The sequence below is a fragment of the Haemaphysalis longicornis genome, unplaced genomic scaffold (genome assembly GCF_048455015.1).
Source record: "Haemaphysalis longicornis isolate Haplotype H1 unplaced genomic scaffold, Haemaphysalis longicornis Haplotype H1 scaffold_1, whole genome shotgun sequence".
NCBI lineage: Eukaryota > Metazoa > Arthropoda > Arachnida > Ixodida > Ixodidae > Haemaphysalis > Haemaphysalis longicornis.
In genome coordinates, this window is record NW_027526203.1 from 158,684,131 (window position 1) to 158,698,882 (window position 14,752).

General features: G+C 43.3%; 1 protein-coding gene and 1 long non-coding RNA gene across 4 annotated transcripts in view; one reads left to right on the forward strand and one right to left on the reverse strand.

The window, feature by feature from the left end:
• LOC144138479 (pituitary homeobox 3-like) overlaps nucleotides 1-14,752 on the forward strand; it is a 234,308-nt gene that overhangs the window by 8,658 nt on the left and 210,898 nt on the right. The gene's annotated exons all lie outside the window — the stretch shown is intronic.
• Nucleotides 1,674-8,498, reverse strand: LOC144138473 (uncharacterized). The gene is made up of 3 exons (XR_013315890.1): nucleotides 7,942-8,498; nucleotides 6,138-6,407; nucleotides 1,674-3,257 (listed from the first exon to the last, which is right to left on the reverse strand). It is a non-coding gene; the product is annotated as an uncharacterized LOC144138473 (long non-coding RNA).

Below are 14,752 nucleotides of genomic sequence, written 5' to 3' on the forward strand. Positions count from 1 at the left end.
CATTGAAGCTCAACATCAGCTGATAATTTCCTTGAACTTGTGTCACCGATTGTTAAAACATCAATTTAAAAAGTCAGGAGCCACATCTCAGTACAGTTATAACTTTAGAGGTAGTTGATTACCCAAAACTTCGTAAAAAACCAATTATATGTTCACTTTGCCGAACTGCAGTACACATCCTTCGAGATTCACTGCAGAGCCTAACCATGCTGTGCAGTGAAAGCAATTAGGTGTGCAACACTTCAACCACACAAAACTTCCTTGAACCTTAAAACCCTTGGCTTCTTAGCATTGCATCAAACTTCCAATCAAGGTAGCTACCTGCAATGTTTAGTGCCTTATTCTTGAGCTGAGCAGGAAGGTTCAATATCAAGGAAGACCAAATGCAAAATGTATAGTTTCCTCCGTAATGCGGCTCATAATATAGTTCCCTCCGTACTGCGGCTCATAATCTACTTATAAAAGTTGGGTACCCAAGCCATTTATTTTCGTTTGCATTATTCTTTTTGCTTTACAGAAAAATATTCATATGGTACAGCACTTGCAAGGTTTGGTGGTATTTGGAGTTTTATAAACATACCTTTAGACTAAATGACCCCACATAGCAATAACAAGAACTGCAAACATCACAGAACAATGCATACAAGTTCCCTGGTGAAGCCCATGGTTGAAATGTAATGCCATTGTTCAGAAAACATTATTTTATCATGAGGCTAGCTTGTACATGTTGCCTTGCATTATGTCCCTGCTGGTGGATGTGGGGTCATTTGTCACTGTTGCAAATGAAAAGCCAACAGCCAGGGCCCATTAGTTTTGGCTAGTATTACGAGGTGCCTCACGGTAAGCATTCTACGTCGATAGACTTTTTTAGAGTTGACTAGAACTGAAATCAGCAAAAGATTCTCTACAAAACATTCATTCTATCCGCAGCTTTACGGTTTGCTAATTTCCATAGTTGGGTTTCTTCTGCCTTTCTTAACAACATTTTTCTTTTGATAAGAAGGTGCACAATCAAAAGCAAAAAGCTTTTCTGTAAACCTTTGGTAGCTATATAATTGTTACAAAATATTTTACTCTAAATATGGCAGCTTAAACTGAGAATATTTGCATTTAAAAACATTAAAATAAAATTAAATTGATCATAAATTTTTAGCTGTTTTTACGCAAAACTGTATATGGGATATGAAGTGCACCACAAGGAGGGCTTTGGATTAGCTTTAGCAAATTTGGGACATTTAAGGTGCACTGAAATCTCTACACATGCGCTTTTTCACTTTCTGTATCCACCAGGAAAATGGCTGCCAATTTAGACAGCGATTCTAAATAGTAGTGGACGTGCATTTTAAAATAATCACAAATATTATAGCCACAAAATTAATTTTTACAAGTTGTAGACATTGCCCGTTACACCAGACATTGGACTACACTGTCAAGAGCTTTGACATCTACAATGACGTCTACAAAGCAGGCTTATACTGGTAGAATGTTTCATACCATAATTACTGTGTGTTCAGAGCTCACGTGTGAAGTATGGATACTGCTGCTTCAGCAAGAACTGAGGATGAGCACCCTTCCTGGTTCTGAAAAAAAAATAACAGAGGAAATGCCTTAAGCAGGATTCTGAAACGGGGTTGAATGAAACAAGAATGAACAAGAAATTCTTTCAAAACATGTAAAGCAATGCAAACAAATATTTATTTCAACTTATTTCTACAAAAGACCACCTCATGAAGACTGGTGGTGGGGTATTGGCTCAAAAAAAAAAGCAGAGAGCACTTATACAAATGCTACAGGGAGCCTTCGCAGCCAACAATTGTTTGAACACACCTAAACTAATCACTGTTCAACAAACTCATAAAAAATGTTTGAATGCATAAAAAACCAGTGGAAAACACAGGAAACAGTTAAAACAGAATGACGGCACAAGTTTGTCCCGTCGTTCTCTTCTGTGTCCTGGGTTTTCCTATGGTTTTTCATCCATTCAAACATGTACCAGCTAGCCCAGTCCAACGCCTTGGTATCATAAAAATATGGATAGTCGACTAATCCTTACACAAAGTTGAAAAAAAAAAGAAAGTATAAAGTAGGTGACAAAATTAATACGACAGCAAATTGGTTGGCTTTTAATTTTAAATGATAATATAAAAAATAATGGCATGAATGAAAGTGAGCAGCACGCGAAGTACCTTGTTGCTAGCCCGACATTCCACTTTGAAGCAAAATGTCCGCTTTCAACACTACATAGGCTAAACATGCAATGAGGCATTCCTTTAGGCACACAAAATATACCATAATTGTTAAAAAAGCTACGAATTAGTTGAAAAAACCTGACCACGACAAATTGGAATTAGTGACTAGATACAGTTTCAGAAATACACAGCGACATCATATAAAAATATATGGTTCCCATACAAAGATTGATCATAACAAAAATTCAGGACATTTATCAGACTGGCATCAATGTGCAAAGCAGCTTAATGAAGGAAGACGGTCTTCACTAAAAACATGTTAATATTGGGAGCTCATGTGCTTCCCTGCAATTTGGGTGTGTAAACCCACTGACATCTTAACTAACCCGCCTGAATCATCACTTGATAGACATTGAGGAATTTTACAAATTGGTTTATTGTAGCCAGCTGTCTAGTTTATTTCCCTATTTTTCTTGGCATTTCGTGTCTAATTCTAAATTTGGTGACTAGATAGCTTTTACTATGGTCATGCACTGGTGACAACGAATATTTGATTTTACTTTTAAAAAATTTCAGTTTTGTTTTATTGCTCACCAGCCAACGATCTGAAATATCAGAGGTGCTTAAAACGTATGTTGGCATTTCCTTCCTGCAGTGTAGTACAACTAATCATGACTTTTACCATAATTTGTTCACAAATCGTAATATGTGGAAAGTATTCAGCTTAATGAAAATGTCATTTCAGAAGCATGCACAATCAACAAGGCCTCAATGACTCTCATGACGTGGTCCACTTGTTTCTGTCACAAATAACCTGAGTGCAGACACATTCCACCGAAGACGAAGGTAACATGCCCTCTTGGGTGATGAATATTTAAAAAGCCTTACGAGTAAATTTGCTGCTGAGCACGTGAAATTGTGGCATTAAAACAAAAGATCCCTCTGCGGCATCTTTCACTTGGAGGAGCGCTTGACCACAAACTTTGAGAAGCTGGAAAATGCTCCATGAACCGCTCCAGCCAGCAGAAACGATGCAGGACACAAGTTTGTAGGCGGACCGTTGGCATCCTGCGATTGTGAAGATATTTCTGTTTAGTAGATGCTCTTCTTTTTGTACCACTGTTTATTTCACCTTTAACAAGCAGCTGAACTCCTTAACGTTCGCATAATAAAATGCTGCAATGCGGAACAGTTAGCAGGGTTACCTCAATTTTGCTTTTCTACGAATTAACACAATGTAGGTAATCTGCACACAACTACAATCAAACTACAATTTTCACCTACTTCACTGCTAACATCAGCGTTTGACTGCTCAAGCAGAAATACAGGTTAGACATGTGAGCAATCTGCTAAACGTATCCCCACAAACTGAACAATCAGGCATCAGAAATCGGCAAGGAAGGAGGTGTCACGTTTAAATGGCACTTTTTTTGTTCAAAACATAAACAACACCTGGAAGCTTGAAGCGTGAGAGGGGGTCTTTCACGCTGACAATGTCAGAACATAGCTTGCTAGTGGGCACCTGCACGATGTGTACAATGTGTTTCTTGAAAATGCGTGCGAAAGTTTGATTGATGTGTAGGACGAGAATTGCAGCACGTTGTGACACAGGCCTTGTGGACGCTTCTGCCTGCTAATGTCAATGTGGATTCTTGCTAGTCGCCCTCTTCGCTTCTTTCTGAATATAATGCTTTAGGCATTATATTCAGGACAACGACTGCATCAAAACGTGCAGCAATTACCTACGTCCCACACATCGGTGAAACTCTCGCACACATTTTCAAGACACGCAGTGCATACATTGTGCATGTGCCCACTAGCAAGCTGCGTTCTGACATTGTCAGCGTGAGAGACCCCCTCTCACGCTCCAAGCTTCCGGGTATTGTTTATTAGATTCCATGCGCTGAATGCAAATCAGTGTACATTGGCGAAACGGGCAATCTGCACAGAAGATTAATGCAGCACTGGAACGAAGTGAACAAGGGCCATGCAAAAACAAGTCCACTGGCAGAGCACCGTGAGAGGACGGGACACGTGGTCGACTGGAACAAGACAAAATTACTGACAACTGAGTGCAATCTATCTTCTCGATTACTGCTCGAGTCCCTCATTGTTCAGACGACGCCCAACATTATCAACATAATGGATGGCAATCTGCACCATATCTATGCAAACTCATTGCGCCGCGTAATGCCCAATATATAGCTTCGTTTTCCACGATACATGCTCACCGTGAACAAGCCACAAACCGTTAAATGGCTTTCTTGACTTGGTCAGTGACCTACGTTTCATCACTGCAATAATGCTTTTACCTGCCTACACGGCATTCCGTCAAACACTGGACTACACCACATGAGCCATTGGCGTTCTTAACCTGCACCAGAGTATATAACCTTTCACTACTGCTATGAGATAGACCCATAAACGCACTTCAATATGGCCTTTATATTTAGCTCTTGGAAACATTATGTATAATTTTACCTTTAAGTTGCACCTGCTACAGCAGCTGGTACTATACCAAAAACATGAAAAAAAAATGGTGGTTTAACACGCCAAAGCTACACTTGGGATATGGGGAGCACTGTAGGGGAAGGCTTCAAATTAATTTTGACCATCTGGGTATTTTTGTGCGCATCAAAATCTCCAAACACGGGCGTCTTTACGTGTTGCCTCCATCTGAAAAGCGGCTACACCAAACGGTATCTAACCGACATTCGCCTCCACAGCACACCACCCTAGCCACGGCAGTGGGTTAAACATATGAAATAAAGCGAGTTTTGGAGTGCAAATGAAAATATTAATCACACGTCTTATTTTCCCAATCGATGTACCTTTTGAAATCCACCATGCAATCCCCCCTCCCCTACCGGCCTACCAAAACACCTTTGTCTCAAGAGGTAATCAGGCTGTTGTTAATGAAGTAAGTATTTACAATCCGAGACTTGCCACCGTTAAAGTCATGTACTTTGTTTTAGAGATAAGCGACATTAGCCATTTGCAGCACCAGGAGTTAATTGTGTTAAGATCAGATTGAAAGCATTGACGGTAGTAGTTGAAAGAAATTGTGTGATAAATTACATCATCTGCAAATAGACTTACATGGGAGGATATGCAACATGGAAGATAGACCAAGCAACCTGCCTGGGGGGACAACAAAGTGGCACGAGCAAAAGAAGTATATAGTTATTAGAAGTAAACTGCATTTGAGAAGAATGAAAATCTTTTGCTCAAGTGAGGACATTAGGGTGAAGTTTGAGAAGTAGTCTGTGGTGTGCAATGCGATTGAATGCTTTAGAAAAATCGAGAAAAACTACCGCAGTTTGTAAGCCTGTGTCAATGGATCAATGTAGATCGTGAACAAATCCTGAAAGTTGTGTTTCTCAAGTAACCCTTGTGAAAACCGTGGTGATACTCGAATGTGATATTGTGATTTTATAAATAATTAGCGACCTGAGAGTGGATGAAATGTTTCCTGACCTTGCATATGGTGCTTGTTAGGGAAATTTAATGGTGAAGTACCGTCTCCTGATTTAAAGACTGGTGCTACCTCGACTATCTTCCAACCATTGAGATTAGTGCCTGTCATGAGAGACTGCGGAAAAAGCGCTGTCAGAATTCTACAGACTGCGGGATGTACTTTTCGGTATAGTATGATTATTACCAGTATGATCTGAAGTAGACCAGTTTGTATTGCAAGTTTAAAACCATATCGAAAGATCCTAAATGTTTGCTTGGCTTGATTACATACGAACACTTGCTTCAAAGTCAGTTCAATTTCTCTTCTTGCCCTTTAGTCGTCAGCCCCAGATTCTCTTCAATATCTCTGCTAAGCAATGACACGCTCCATACGCACAGCACTGCTTCATGAAAATGTTTCAAATAATCAGAGGCCACAGCACTGCTAACAGGTATACATCATGGCAAGTTCCACAACATGCAATAACTAACCTGAAAATACATAATCGGTGGGTGCACCGATATGGCAGCAGTGCCTGGACCGATGTGTCGAGCAAATGCGCTGACTTCTGAACGGGTGGTCCAAGCGGCCAGATGATGGATGAATGACCATTCCTGGCGGCAAAGCGTACGGAGCACCAACGAAAGGCCAGGCAGTACTTGGGTACAGCAGGTGCAGTGTCGGTTGGCCAAGGGAGGCCCTGGCAAAGCCTTTGAAACTGGACTGGAAGGCAGCTGACCCAGGACAGCCAGCAGCAGCACCTGCAGGTGCATAATCTGTGAGTGTGCTGACACTTGTTGAAATACAAGAAGAGCACACACAAAGCACGAATGCTTACATCAAGTAGATTTTTAATCGTTTAAAGACAGTAACCTCCAAGGCACTAATAAGAACATTCCCGGAACACCCCAAGTGAAATTTAGGTCACAGTAAGAATGTATTTATTAGACCCGCAGGTACTGTGAGTGGGGTATGCATGATATATGCAAAGCTAGCTACTGAGCTAATTTGCATGGAACGCATGCTAGCAGCTCATCTGTATCCCTTGCTTTCAATCGGAACTGGTGTGTGATAGTTGAGGCTCCTCCATTTCAATGTCTGACTTGTATCTGCACGTTCAATTCTCCAATATAAATCGAGTTGAGTGAGTGCCTACAGCTTTCTTGTTAGTCTCTGTATGGCCTGCGGTTTTGCGAAAATGAGAACTTGCGAATTGGCTCAATTTTCTGCACTAATTTAAACAATACATATGCCTCTGATATCAAGCCCCAGACTTCCCGAGAGCTACTCTGACAGAACCGGCAGGCGCCTCGTAGGCGTTGTGAAATCTCCCCCACTACCCCGAGACTATGCTAACTCCCTGCGAGGCCACATGCGCGCATTTCACCTTCAATTTGCACGTATGTGAATTCTATACCTCTATGAACTCTCAGACGGGCGTCGTCATATTCGTGCCGGACTCGTGAAACTCGGCAACGTAAATTACCGCACTCGCTCGCTGGCGCGCGGCCCGAACTCTCTCACCGTTTCCGGCCCTTGCATACTATTTTCTCCACCTTGCACTTTGTAAATTCTCATGTTTAACTACACCTCGTGCGCCCTCATCTCTTGCCTGCTTTTCTTCCAGCACAACTCCGTCAGCACCCGGTCGACGCGTACGCTGTCGGGTCGCGTTGGCGAGCGAGTACGGCAATTTCGCTGTTGTCGAGCTTCACGAGAACAGCACACATATCGCGGCCCGAAGACCGCGAGGCGTACGGTCGCCGGTCTCGCGAGCGCAATAGCTGCGAAGCGCACTGCACGGAATTCGTGAAGGGGGGAGGGGGGGAGAGATTTCACAACACCTACAGGACGCCAGCCATGGAATCGCGTGTACGCGTTTTCACATGCACTTCCAGGGAACCTCCTGTTCATGTTATTTCTTGGTATACCGCGGGTATTCACGAGGGAGGACTAATCACAGCGTTGTGCCACTCACGCGAAATTGCGACTGCGATCTGCAACCGCAAAGGCACTGTTTGAGAGACACATAAACAAACGCCCCGGTGTTAAAGAGCCTTGCGTGATGTGAAATTATTAGCAGCCGTGTACCATAGCGCGAGCATCGTAGCCAAGGTCTAGCTTCAGCGTAAATTGATGCTGACTTCTGCGAAAACGGTGGACTGGGCGCCAAACAAGTATACTAACTCACGTAGGCTCTCAGAGCAAACGAGATGGGGGTCTAGCGAATTACTGACCCATAAACACCAGAACTCATTCCAACCAAATACAGAATAATAAAAAATGCGTACTTACCCGAGCAAAAACGATGTTTCCAACGTAAAATTCTCCTTCACTGTCGTCTTCATCTCGCGGACACACGAACACGCTTTGTTCTGATGCAATGTCATCCACTTTTGACGCGCAGTATTTTATCCGGCGATGATCGTTCTTCCGGGGTCCCCATGTTCAACACACGCGTAGGTTAGAAGGGTAGACATCACCCATAAAGCTTCTATAACTATGATTTAAGCTTGAAATAGATAAAACAGATTAAAAAATCACGCCACCAACCACTCGGCACAAAACGCCATGAAAAAACACACACAAAAGTGAGAGATAGTTGCCAGACTTCAAATGCAGCACCTCTATGTTTGACGAAAATTGTGTTACTACTGTAATGTTGGTAATTATCTTTCTGCTTTCAAAGTCTGAAATGTGTTTATAACTTAAATTTAAGGTTTTTAAACACAAAAAGTGAATACACATAAAGTAATTGACATATATACTGATATTGTAAAGAGGTTTGACGTTTGTTTTGGTTTTGTTTTCACGGCGGGCTTCTCAAGAGAGAACGTGCGAGAAAACGAGCTACTTTGGGGTTAGGAAGAGGGCGGTAAATGTCGGCGTGATAGAAAGGAAGGAACAGGTGCTTACCCTGGTCGTTAAAAAAAGAGCTAATGAAACCCTCACGTAAAAAAAAAAAAAAAAAAAAACACGTTCGACGAGGAATTGAACCATTGACCTACAAAACAGTAAACTGACGCGTTAACAAACAGCTATGTCGGCGGGCGGTGTTCGAGGCGTCTAAAACAACTTGTCAACGAATATTGTTGCTTGTGTCTAGTCATCGCCTCCTTTAACGATGGTCTAGTTTATGCTGCATTTTTGAAATTCTGGCTGTCCTAACGCTTGTTTCTCACGCACCGGTCTTGCAGACGAGGCCGCATTGCTAGCGCTGCAAGCGATTGAGCCAAAGCTCCATTATTTGACTCAAGAAAAGCTATCGCAGTGAACCCGACCTTTTCTGCGCAAGCCACGGCAGCCACGAAATAAATGGAATGTGCCGTTAGAATTATGGCGTTGATAACGCTTGTTTGACCGGCACCGTCTTGCAGACAAGCAACGTCGCTCTAATACTACAAGCGATGTCACTCCTGGCATGTCAGGCGCATCAAACCCATCGTGTAAAACGACTGCTAACAGTGCGAAAACCTCTGAGTTTGTAACAAGTGGGGATTTGCGGTGGCGGCGACGTAATAGGTACAGCAAGCAGGTAGGCAGAACAGCAGCGTAGGGTTACAACCTTTCCCCGAAAAAAACAACGGGCCTTCCGGGGGGGGGGGGGGGGGAGGGGGGATTGTGTTGAAAAAAGACGCCATGTTTTTTAACATGCAGTGCCATTTATTGTAGTGTTTTCTTAGAGCGAAATCAACATAACGTTTGTACTGAAAGTGATTGAGAGCTTGGTTAATCGCTCTGCATGTGCTTCACTGAAAAGTAACCGCAATTGCTGACCGCGGCGGTAGAATTTCGTTATTTTGTTCTTCCCTTAGGTCCCCCTCCATCTGAGGCAGCGCGCTCGCCCGCGTATTTTCTCTGCTCGCGTGTCTTTGCGCAGCTTGTAAGTTGTCGACACGTATTTATCGTCTTAGTTGTTGAATTGACGCTTATAAAACGCCAAAACGGGCATAATCACGGCACAAAAGCCAAAAAACCGGCTGATGACGGCTGGTTTTAGATATGGACCGGCAACCGGCCCGCTGTTTAAAAAACCGGTCGGGCCGGTCCAAAACCAGGAAGGTGGCAACCCTACGGCAGCGACGAGCGAAAATGATTTTACACGACCGCCCCCGTCGGCCTGCGCAAAAAAGGAAGATAGAACCCCTGCATACACGCCCTCGAAGAAAGCTGTACAGCCGATTCAGTTTGTTGTGGACGAAGAGCAACCGAGGCTGCAGCCACAAACGATTGCGCTTGCCGTGGTATGAGCCAAAGCATATCTTCACATAGTTATGTTATCGTCCGTCTGACTGTTACTTACTGAAGGGAAAATTCAGAACACAAACGTTGACGTCTAGCGTCTATGCCAGACATAGACGCTGCTGTTTAGGCCCTAAAAACCACCTTCAGGGCGTCTGTCGGTTCTGTCTGATGGCGCGCTCGCGCCGCTGATTACGAACGAGGCGTCTGTTGGCGTTGACTTATCGTGTTGGCGAGCCGGTAAACGCCATCACGGTTAAACTCCCTGTTGGAAGACTACGCTGTTGGGACGATAGAGTGCCGACAGAGCTTCTTATTGGCCCCACAAACGCCATCAAGGTTAAACTCCCTGTTGGAAGACTAGGCTATTGGAACGATAGAGTGCCGACAGAACTTCGTATTGGCCCCACAGGCGTGCTGTGAGCCCAACAAGAAAGTCTTGTTGGAATTTTTGCCCGGGGCATAATAATACGGGAACAAATTCTTAGGTAAATTCGATTTCGTTGAGGACACCGATGCCTCGCGTAAAAGTTTTATTTATAGGACTACAAGAGGCATTTTGTAGCCTTTCCTTCCCGTGCACCCAAACATCGAAACGAACCTTGTGATACACTCGAAGCAGTAGATTAGTGCAGAGTGGAATTTAAACATTCAGCACGTTTTGTTCAATTTACGAACAGCAATTTTAGAGCCTTTCCCCTGGTCTATGTGGAGAGTTCATATTTATTCTCTCAACGGGCGGTGAAATAGTGCAATGTGCGGTTTAAACATTCAGCCTGTTTTTGTGCAATTTTGCATGCTTGCATTCACACACCGTTCTTTTAGGCACCCTAACGATAAGGTGCCGTGGTAACACCCCAATCGAGAAGAAATACTTTTTAGCACCCCTTTAACGGTCGTAGCACCCTATGAAACTGTTGATTACACCCCTGAATTTTGGCACCCTCGAGGTGGGGTGCCCGAGCAATATTTGGGTGCTTGAAAGGTGCAAAAAGGGTGCAAAATGTTCAGTACACCCTCCTTGCACCTTAAAGGGTGTAAAAATGTTAAGATTTACACCCCTTAATATGTGGCACCCTCATGATTGGGTGCCGGAGCAATGTTTTAGTCCTTAAAAGGTGCAAAAAGGGTGCAAAATGTTGAGTGCACCCTTTTAGCACCTTTAAGGGTGTTAAAAAGTTTAGTGTGTAGTAGTTCTTGTGGTTTTGTTGTAGCGAAATTTCGTGGCTTCTTTCGGCCGGCTGTCGGCACTTAAAGGGTCGATGATGACAGACAAGCTTGGTTTATCAGAAAGATCTTCCCGTTTGAATAACACTCATTCAACGTTTAACGCAAACTCAACTCAAGTAAGCTATGCAACGAGGAAAAGAGAGGCGACTCGTTTCCCTCACTATATGTCCTTGTGCAATAGGCTGAGGCCCGCAAAATCAGACGCAAACAAAACTTGCATGGTTTATAAACTTGCAGGACGAGCGGTTTGTTCTTGAAATTTAGTGATGATTATTTTGATAGCACTAAGAAATGACACCGGTGCTTACGTGACCACCTTTTTTTGTAATCCCCAAAGTTTCACTAAATTACGACTACAAGCATAATCCGAAGCGAAATGCGGCGCGTCCACATCCTGTGAGGTGTAAACTGAGCATATACATATATTGGTAGGAGCGGTGACCGGCCGAACTAAGGCCCCCAGAAAAAAAAAAAATGTAAAGTCCATCGGCGGAGAGACATCGCTGCGTTACCTAGAATCAGTAATATGATTACCGAGGTTTATTAAACTGGGTGAGGTGACGTGACTGTGAGAGGGAAAGAGGTTCCCAGCATGCACCACATATGTGTATCGCAGGGGAATTAAACTGGGTATATAGATTGCTGAAAACAATCGTATGAACATATTGTTAACATTTTATCGAATATTTCTATTGAGTTTTCATCACAAATTGGCCGCCGAGTTTTAATTGAAAGTCTATAGAGTGAAGTCGAGAGACAGTAACGCTTTTGAATACAATTTTTATGAGTTTCTTGTAGGGTTTTTATGAAAAGAATTTAATAAGCCTTCTATAAAATTCTGATTGAGTATATTCGCAACATCCTGTTGCGTGGGAGCCAAGTCTGAAGAGAGTTTCTGATTAGTTTTTGTTAAATTTATCTCAATTGGCTTTCTACAAAATTCTTATGGAATACTCGCAACATCCTGTGGCGTGGGTGTCAAGTTTGAATAGAACATCTCATGAGTTTTTATTAAATTTATCTTTATTAGCTTTCTACAAAATCCTTATTGACTATGGTCGTAACATCATGCTGCGTGTGAGACAAATTTCAATAAAGTTTTGACAGGTTTTTATTAAATTTACCTCAATTAGATTTCTGTAAAATTCTTATTGTGTCCAGTCATAACATCCTGTAGCATATGAGCTAAGTGTGAGTGAATTTCTGATGAGTTTGTATTAAATTTATCTCAATTAGCTACCCGCCGCGGTGGCTCAGTGGCTAAGGCGTTATGCTACTGAGCACGAGGACGCGGGTTCGATTCCCGGCCGTGGCGGCCGCTTTTCTGGGGGAGGCGAAAAGTAAAAACGCCCGTGTGTACGAGATTTCGGCGCACCATAGAGATCCTTAGGTGGTCAAAATTAATCCGGAGCCTTCCACTATGGCGCGCCTCATCGCCTGCGTTGCGTCGGCGCGTTAAACCTTTCCATCAATCAATCAATCAATCAATCAATCAATCAATCAATCGTAATTAGCTTTCTATAAATTTTTTATTGAGTATAGTGGTGACATCCTGTCGCCTGTGTGTCAGGTTTTGTGGCGAGTTTCAAAAGCGGAGCTTTTAAGCGTCTCGCAATGTCCGGCGGTGACGTCCGATCACCCCAGGCGCCGCCGCTCCCAAGTACTCCCATACCTCCGCGGGTCAGCCATAGAAGCGCAATGCAGTCAATATGGCATGAGTTAAAACTGATTATCTTGAAGGTAATAGAATGTTGGTTAAGTTTGTGCGGTAAAAAGTTTATTGACTTCTTCATAAGTTCAGTCTATAAGGTATGAGTTTTAATGAACTTTTTATTACTGTATAGAACCTCAATACAAAGTTTATAAAAACTCAAAGTCCATTTTCATGAGGGAGAAGGCCGACGGTAACCAAGCGCATTTGGCAGGCCCTACCAAGGAGGTCCCTCCTAGGGCCCTACTGCCACCCTCGATTCCGGCTCCTGTTGGCTGCCAAGTAGCCAATACATATATATTAACCATTTGTTTTCGGTAAGTCCCTCTAATACATAATTGCTAACGTCACGAAACCGGCGATGAAGCGGATAAATTGAAGTTTTGGCTTCCTTACATTTCTCAGTAAATAAAGCATCGTTTGCTGCCGGTCAAGCGCTGAGGGTGCTCTAAAGCACCAAATGTTTCGGATAAAACAAAGTTATATGCCGTCTACATGGCCCCTGTAAACTCAGATCCGTATAAATCGGATCATACACGGTCACTTTTTCAATGTATGTTTGCTTTTATCCGCTACCATCGTAGTATGAAGGAGTGCAAACATATCAGATAAAAGGGGGTCTAGCGTCGTTGTAGGGACACCGGTGGATTTTATCTCCGCAGACAAACTCTCAACCGTGAATGCTAAACACTGATTATGTAAACAACACAAAAGAGGCCACGGCATGCTGCGACATCCAAAACTTTTACCAGATGTGCAAGGTCACCAGTAGATCATTTTTCCTACTCGCTGCTCTAAGGGGCGTCCTGTCGCGGTAGTCAGAAAGCACTGAGTCTGCGAGAGCTCCGATGGAGGCGACACAAAAGTAGGAAAAAAATAAACATCGAAGTGTGAGCTGGCTTTATCGTCCTCTCCACACCCCTTCCCTTGGAACAAAGGAGCGATTAAACGGTATCACTCCGCACAACGTACGAGGCGCTGGCTTGACCTTGGCGGAGCTCGAAGATCAGAAGAAGACTTTCAGGTGGAAATCGACTGCGCGTATTGTATACCTCAAAGAAAGCCGGCCGCCGAGTATTTCCGCGTCACTCAAGCTCGCAAACAATGGCTACACTCGGCACAATCAACACTCCGAAAGGGGAAGAAAATTTTGGAGAGAGTTTCTATTAATACACCAGGGCCTCTAATGTATGAGCCAGTTTAATAAAGTAAGTCATTTGATGTATGCATGGAAGAAATGTTTGACTCGCGTCTTTCGTGGCCACCTAATCTAAGTGGATGCGCCGTGTCCTAAAAGCATTTCAGGTTTCGAAAATATTGAAAAAGGTGGTACATAAAAAGCAAATGAATGCGCACCAACCATTGGAAATCTGTGAAAGGCCGCGATCCAGAATTTATGTAATATAGTTTAACGAACTTTTCAGCGAATATTGGCAGAAAATTTCCCGGACAACAAAGGTAAAGATATGTGCGTGGTTTGATCTGATGGGCCAATGGGCCAATGGGAAAGGTGAGGGGCTTCTGCCTCCCCGGAAACCTTTGGATAGAACAGGATTGTCAGGAAAAAAATTGCGAATGAAGACATAGCTATCTAGCAGGGCATCCGGCCTGTCGCCGCAACAAAGGAATGAAAGGCGATCACAACATCTCTGTGGCAATATCCTATGACGGAAGCACCCAGGGAAAGAAGAACGGTTAAAGATAAAGGGAGATTCAGCCTATTAAACGTGTATTCAAGGTGCGTGCGTCGCGTCGAGGAAAAGCTGCGGCAATTTAAAAGAAAGTGTTCTATAGTTTCGGGGGCCTTGCAGAAAGGGCATTGAAGAGATAACGCCTGACCAGCTTTGTGTAGATAAAAATTTAAAGGGGGCATTCTGCAGGAAAATTTTGTCATTGCGACCTCACATTTACGAGATTCGCAGA